Source organism: Dipodomys spectabilis, unplaced genomic scaffold, assembly GCF_019054845.1.
Source record: "Dipodomys spectabilis isolate Male_0828 unplaced genomic scaffold, ASM1905484v1 ptg000157l, whole genome shotgun sequence".
NCBI classification, from domain to species: Eukaryota; Metazoa; Chordata; class Mammalia; order Rodentia; family Heteromyidae; genus Dipodomys; species Dipodomys spectabilis.
In genome coordinates this window covers 3,282,370-3,290,000 of record NW_024870834.1, presented here as the reverse complement: position 1 = coordinate 3,290,000, position 7,631 = coordinate 3,282,370, and the positions used below count along the sequence as shown (strand labels likewise).

The 7,631-nt window shown below is 53.7% G+C and overlaps 1 long non-coding RNA gene across 1 annotated transcript in view; it reads left to right on the top strand.

Moving 5' to 3' along the window:
- Positions 1–6,771, top strand: part of LOC122118890 — a 14,007-nt gene extending 7,236 nt beyond the window's left edge. Inside the window, exons 2-3 of the long non-coding RNA XR_006149448.1 lie at positions 5,737–5,806; positions 6,612–6,771. This is a non-coding gene — a long non-coding RNA (uncharacterized LOC122118890). The remainder of the gene's footprint in view (positions 1–5,736; positions 5,807–6,611) is intronic.
- Positions 6,772–7,631: the final 860 nt, after the last annotated feature.

The window sequence follows — 7,631 nt, the reverse complement described above, 5'->3', positions numbered from 1 at the left end:
TCGATACACACCCGTAAGGACGGTCCCCAAATGCAATGAGAACCTCATCTGCCCCCCCAAAAACCCACCCCAACGGGCCTTCCGTACTGTTATGTATTTTTTACTGTGGCTTATGCGCCTGCGGTGTGGAGCAGCCAGCCGCAGTCTGAGAGTGAAGTTACCACAATTAGGAATCAGAAGCAGGTGGCATAATAATGTGCTCCCTCCTCTCATTTATTAGCAAGAGGGCGAGGAGCTTCATTTATTTTCATCAGCCCTCAGTAAAAGCACGGCAATTTGCAACACAAAAATCATCTCGAGCACCTCAGCCCCGCACCGCGTTCCCGGGCCTTTTTTTTCTGCTTTAAAAGCTTTTTAAAGCTCGCCCCGCCCCCCCGCCCCTCCCCCCAGCCCCCCTTCCCCCCTCCCCCCATGCCGCCCCCCTCCCCCCCAGCCCCAGGCACAGGCCGGCCGGCCGAGAGGTGAGCGGAGGTGGGGCCGGGCACTTTCGGGGTGCAGGGTGGAACTGGAGGTTGGGAGGAGCCGGGGAGGGGGTGCGGGGGGCCTCGCGTACCCGGACTCTTCCCTCCCCCCGTCCCCCCGTCTTTCCTCGGCCCCTCCGTTCCACGCAGCCTTGCAAAGATCCGGCTCGCGTGCAGAGAAAGCGGGGTGGGGCCCGCGGCCTGCGCCCTTGCTGCACCCCGCTTCCAGGGCTTACACGCGAGAGCACCCCGAGCCGCTCCTCGGCGTTTCTGGGGCGCTCGCGGCTCGCGCACCCGGCGACCCTCGCGCGCCCTCTCGCGTCGGCTGCTGGGATCGCCGCGCGCCACGTGCGGGTCCGGGCGGCGCGCAGTGGGGCGGGGTGGGGGGGGGCAAGGATGCAGGGGTGCAGGGGTGCCGGAGACGCGGAGGTTCAGAGGGGGTAGGGGTGCAAGGGTGCGGAGATGCAGGGGTGTAGAGGTGCGGAGGGTGCAGGGGCAAGTCAATGAGGCCCTTCGGAGCGGGCTACCCAGTGGGGTCGGAGGCAAAATTTGGGGCTGCTGCTTTCCTGCCCCGCCTGGACCCCAGGGGAGCCCGCCGCCGGCCCGCATTCGAGCCCGTGCAGGCTAAGCGCACCCCCTTTCCCACCCACCTCGTGCGCCCCGCTTTCTCTGACGAGCGCCCCTCTTCTCGGCCCTGCCCCTCCCCGGGTCTGTCTGTCTCTCCAGCTGGAATCTCGGGGGGGGGGGTCTCCCTTATCAGGGTCCTGATTCTGGGTTCTTCTCCCTTGGTCCTGTACATGAGGGCGGCGCCCCCACCCCCGTGCTTCTCCCCGAATTTCCATCATCTCCAGCGGCCTCGGCGCCCCCCCCCCCCCGCACCTCGCACCCCGCCCCCCCCCCCTCCTCTCCTTCATCTTTTGCTTTTCCTGTATTTCTGCTTGTTCCTGTTCTCCCACTGCACGTCTTGGTTCTCAGACTGAGACTTGCTGCTTTCCGTGTATATTCCGCCCGTCCCCGCTGCTCCCCAGGAAATCTGCACACAGACAGTCCCTGGGCCTCGGGTTTGCTCGTGCCTAATGTGGGCTGATTTCCCTTCCACCCACCGCATTGGAATTAGGCCGGGTCCAAACCCTGAAGACCCTGCCGCCACTCTGAAGGTCACAGGCCTGGCTGAAGGCAGCCCCACCTGACTGGGTTGGGTTTTTGTTGGTGTGTTAACTTGGGTCTGTTTCCTTTAGAGTCAATAGGAATCCTTGTCCCAGGTCTAGAAGATAAATCAGGCTAGGAGAGCCCTCTTGCCCGTCGGGCTTGGAGATTGGGGGATTGGGGTGGGGGTGGGGTTGGGAGTCCTCACACAGGCCAGGCAAAGCCCTGTCCAGTTTCAGACCCCACCAAACTTTTCACAGGTTGTGAGGATCAATCACTCAAATAATGAAAGGTATTCATTCACATGAGAGCTAGTGCTAATGGTTCACCCCTATAATCCTAACTGCTCAAAAGAGACAGAGACCTGACGATCGTAGTTTGAGCCCAACCCCAGCGGGAGAGTTTTTGAGACTGAGCCCCCATTAACCACCAAAAAGCTGGAAGCAGAGCTGTGGTTCAAGAGCTTCAACACTGGCCTTGAGTGAAAAAGCTAAGGGCCAGGACTCACTCTGATTTCAATCCCTAATACTCTCCCTTTAAAACAACAACAACAACAAACCACTTACCTACTAAGTGGAGGGAAAGCTAACGTGAAGGCTGCTGCGCGAGGAGGGAAAGGAAGGCCCCAGCAGTGAGTTTGTATCGTGAATCTTTTTAAGATAATCAGAACTTTCGATTTAGTAATTCCAGTTTGGGGAAGGTAGCCCAAAGAAATCATCCGAAATGTGGAAAAATATTTTGTGCCTGAAGAGGTAAATCAAGCCCCGCAGATAAAAGAGAAATTGGAAATAACATCCAACCCAAGGGACTACTTGAGTGAATACAGTCTACCAACCACAGGAAGTTGGGGCAGTGTGGGAAATCACGATTGCTCCCTGACCTGTTCAAAGGCCCATCTACCAGTCAGCTACTCCTAGAAAACATGTTTGCCTCTGATCTCCCCCCACCCCGCATCCCTCCACTTTCCTTTTGCCTTCTAATTTTCTGGAAAGAGCATAGATTTTGACTTCCAGAATAAAATGAGACAGTCCCTTCTGTCCCCTTTCTGTATCCCTTTTAAAGTGATCATGAACAGGACAGGCTCTGAAAAGAGAAGATGCTGGAAGTCAGCCTCGCTGAAGGGGGGCTGTAGAGACAGAAATGATCAAGAGGTGAGGATGGGGTAGGGTGAGGCACAGAGCGGGGTTGGGAGAAAAGTGCACCTAGGATTGGAGGCCGCATGCCCCCCCCCCCCCAGAGCTGGACAGTACTGAACTCTGTGTGTGTGTGTGTGTGTGTGTGTGTCCTTCCCTGTGTTCCTTCCCATTAATAGACCGTGAGGAAGATACCACATATACATTCTTGGGGAGCAAGCTGCTTTCTTTTTTTTTAAATAAGTTTTTCAATGTGAGAATACTGTACAGAGGAGGGGTTACAGTTACATGAGCAAAGTAATGAGCAGTGTTGTCTCCTCCTTTGCTTTTCCCCTACCATCCCTTCCCTCCCATCTCCACAACTACAGCAAGCTGCTTTCTGATTGGGGTTTTAATCCAAACCAGAGGGCTACCATTTGGTGCCTGGGTATCTCTCTTCGCAGTAGCCACGTCTCTGGGCTTCACCTGCCACAAACAGGGCTGTGTGTGGACAGGTGCTTCCTGAAGTGTGCTCAGTATCTCACAGCTGGCCCACAGGGATGGATGTGCGTTGAGCATCTATTCTGCCAGAGCCGTGAGTCCCTCAGAGGCACGGAGCCGATCCTACGCAAGAGTCTTGCTCCTCATCTTGACCTCGTCTTTGACCCAATCCAGCCTTCCCTAAGGCAGATCCTAGGCAAAACTGAGAAGTTGGGGAAGTGTCTTTAGATGACCTTTTGCCTTCCATGTCTGAGTTTTCCCTTTTCTTGTTGGAAGTTCGGTCTTTCCCTCACCCTTGACGCCACTGCTCTGTAGATGAGATTGTGATGGGAATCTTCGTGGCTGTGCTGTCTGGTGTGGTGGCCGCCTACCACGTGTGACCACGGAGCTCTGGAGATGTACCTGGGGCCTCAGAGCAACCCCATTTCTCTTTTAATTTGAGTTTGAATTAAATTGCTCCCTATGGTCAGTGACTATAGTATTGGACGACACAGCACCTGTTTTGGAGCTGCGAGTCAGTGGCTCATACCAATAAACCTAGCTACTCTGGAGGCTGAGATCTGAGGGTGGCAGTTCGAAACCAACCTGGGCAGGAAAGTCTGAGAGACTCTTATTTCCAATTAAGCACCCCCCCCAAAAAAAAGCTGGAAGTGGAGTTGTGGCTCCAGATGGTAGAGCACCAGTTGTGGACAGCACACAAGCCCAGACTTTCAACCCCAGAACTGGCACCAACAAACAGATTTTGCTTTTGAATGCCTGGCACATTTTGTACATTCTCTTGGCTCTCCTACCATCTTGGGCACGGGTATCACCTGGGTGAAACTATGGGGGTCTCCATTCTCTCACTGAGGTAGACGAGACAGGACCAGAGCAGTAGCTAACAAGCAAGGGAAAGAGAGCGCGTTGGTGTGTGAACTCCTCCTCCCTCCCCACGCCATGACCTGGGTCTTCCTCTCTGGGAATTGATGCCTAGCTGGTCCAGGAGGGAACGGCGGGGCGGCGGCGTATGGGCCTGCAGGAAAAGAGGAGCTGAGACCAAGGTAGGTTGAGTTCTCGGATGAGAAGTTTCTTCTGGTGACATTTAGGAAGGAAGTTTTATCTCTTGAAACCCCACCAATATTTGTCAGCTCTTCTCCTTGACAAATGTTTTCTTCCCAATCTGTTTCTTCCAATGGCTGAGCACCATCGTGGGCATCTTGGCGTCTGTGGCCCATGATTGTTGCCTGCGTCACGGGGACTGATGCAAAGGGGTTAATTGCCTCTAAGCATTGGAAAGCGATTCTCTAATTAAACTTTGAAACGGAATGGTAAAAACACTGGGTGACAGACTGTCTGTGGGAGGGTCCCCTGAGGTGCTCCCGGTTTCTTGCTAATCATCTTCCCGGCCCAGGCGGTGCCTGCTTGCTGCGAGGCGCGCTCAGACCTTGCTCTCCGGAACTCTGGATTGTCAGACGGCTCCCCCACGGCGTTCTGCGCCCTGCCTGAACCCCACACTTGTGCCTGGGTGGCTTGGAAGGCTCTCGCTTGTCTTCGGTTCCTGACTTCTATTTAAAAATCAAAAGGTTATTTCTATACTTAGCACCATGAGATCAAAGAAATGTGAAATTATTGGATGTTTAATCTGGATATTTGTGAATGCTGCCCAGAATATTGGGGGAAAGTGGGGTGGGGGGAGACCTAGGGTGGCAACCAGAGGGTCTCGCAGATGCTTCCGCAGCTCCTCCCAGCGAGGCTCCCCCTTACCCCCCCAGGGAGATACCTGCTTACCAGGTGCATCTGAAGTGCACCCTGCTGAGAGGCAGCGTGTGGGGGAGGTGGGCAGGGTGGGTGGGTTTGCCTTCTAGAGCTCTTCCTAACGTACAGTACCGTCCCTACTTGCTTCTCATACTTACCTGGCCGATTTTTTTTTTTTGGGGGGGGGTCGTTCCTGGGGCTTGAACTCTGGGTCTGGGTGCTATCCCTGGGCTCCTTTTGCTTAAGCCTAACTCTCTACCACTTGAGCCAAAGCACCCTTTCTGGCTTTGTCTGTGACTAATTGGAGATCAGAGTCTCACAGACTTTTCTGCCTGGGCTGGCTTCAAACCATGATCCTCAGAACTCAGCCTCCTGAGGAGCGAGGATTACAGGTGAGAGCCACCAGCACCTGGCACAACCTTGCATTTTACCCCTTCCCCCCCTCCCCATTCAGACCAGCAGGATACAAAAAGTCCACTTTTTATGTAATTTGTGTGTGTGTGCACGTGTGTGTGTGTATGTGTATGTGTGTGTGTGTGTATGTTTGTAATACTAGGAATTGAACTCAGGACCTTGTGCTGGCTGGGCAAATGCTTTACTACTGCGGCTACCTTCCTTCCCAGTCCACTCTGCCATTTTGTAGACTAGGAGACTGAGGCTCCGGCGGCCTCTTCAAAGCACAGCTTTCTGACAACAAGGGCCATGTTTCCTCTGTGCTGCCCGTGACACACAGCGGTCTGCTGCCTGCGGTGGGGTCTTGATACAGTTTATTTCTACTGCAGTTCCTCAAAGTGACCACACCAGAGAAGCCATGATGAGCCAGAAGTGGACGCTGACATTGGAACTGGCAAGGTGGGGGATGTGACTCCAGACCTTTCCATGTGTGAGATCTGAAGGAATCCTTTATCCAGTGGGAATACGTTCTGAGCCCCTATCACATGTCAGGGCATGGAGATCAGACATGTTGGTGGCTCCCACGATCCAGCACAATATTTCTTTTGAACAGGATGAGACAAGCTCAGCCGTGGTTTTAGGACAGTCCCTGGGGCGGCACTGTGGAGGAGGGGCTGGAGGCAGCTGGGACCAGCCCAGAGGCGCCACAGGAGATGGCTGTGGAAGGCCTGGGGAAGGTCTGAGGAGACAAGTTTAAACTGAATTGCAGAAGGGTTTCTGTGTGCTCTTTTGCCAGGACCCAAGGCCTGGTAGTTACTCCAATTTCTCTCTAGAATTCCTTTGTGGAAGTACCTTTTGTAGTTTTAGCAAACCATCACAGTGGTGTAAGAAGATGCAGAAAGCTTGCGCTGGTGGCTCACGTCTGTCATCCTAGCTACTCAGGAGGCCGAGATCTGAGGATCACAGTTCAAAGCCAGACCAGGCAAGAAAGTCCATGAAACTCTTATCTCCAATAAACCACCTAAAAACCAGAAGTGGTGCTGTGGCTCAGGTGGTAGAGTGCTAGCCTTGAGCTGAAGAGCTCAGGGACAGAGCCCAGGCCCAGAGTTCAAGCCCCATGACCACTACCAACAACTACAACAACAAAAACAAAGATGCAGGGACACTGCTATATTTTTTTTTTAACCAAACGACTGTTGGGGATATAATTCATTGCTCCACTCAGTCCACTTATGCAAATGTCCCTGTGACAAATTCATTCTAGGGCACTGGGCCAAGAAAAGCTGCTCCTCCTCACATTCACTGGATCCCATCTCCAGATCCAAAGGACTTGGTGGCGGGTCATCCTTCCCTGCACACTCCAGCTGGCCAGTTATCAGAGAGAGCTTTCAGTCTTCCTACCTGGAATTGTCATGTGCCCACTGTGTAACCTAATTGTAAGTTGTTCTTTGGAAAGGGAGGAGGAAGAGGGAAAAGAAGTGAAGCCAGTCCATCAATGGTGTTAAATAAACAGCTATGGCAGCAGGCAGATACTGTTTGCCAAACTCTGTTTCATGGCACACAAGAGGATCTGTGAGGTGAATGGGGGGGGACGGGGGGGGCAGGGGGGATCTGTGAGGTGAATAGCGTGGGGGGGGGCAGGGGGGATCGGTGAGGTGAATAGCGGGGGGGGGGAGCAGGGGGAACTACAGCTGGTGGATTATGTTGTCTCCCTTCGTCCTCAAGTCCGCACTGGAGCGCTGCTGAGCTTGTCCCTGAAGACCGTACCAGTAAGAGGGCGATGATACCACAACCCTGAATCCCAGGTGCAACTCAGCCCCGAATCTTTGTGGCTTGATCTTTGTGATTTGGTTTTGAACCAGGGTCTAGACGCTATCCCTTCATGGTTTTTGCTCAAGGCTGGCACTCTACCACTTGAGCAATAGCTCTCCTTTTGGTTTTTATTTTTCTGGTTAATTACAGATTAAGAGTCTCATCGAGTTAGATCCTCAGATCTCAGCCTCCTGAGTAGCTAGGACTGCAGGCATGAGCATCTCCAGCTTAGGGAGCAGTTTCTTGTGCATTTGCCAGATTTCCTGGGTCCCATCTCCAGATAGGAAGGACTTGGTGGGACTGATGGTGGTGTCCGCGTGGGAGGTGGGGACACACCAGGGACACAGTGCATCCTGGACGAGGAGGGGTTTTCTTTGAAGTGCTCCTCCCTCTTGGGAAAGGGATCTCTCACAGCATGGATGACAGTGGGAAGCCACAGAACCAGTCACTTCCTGTGCAGAGTGTGATAACC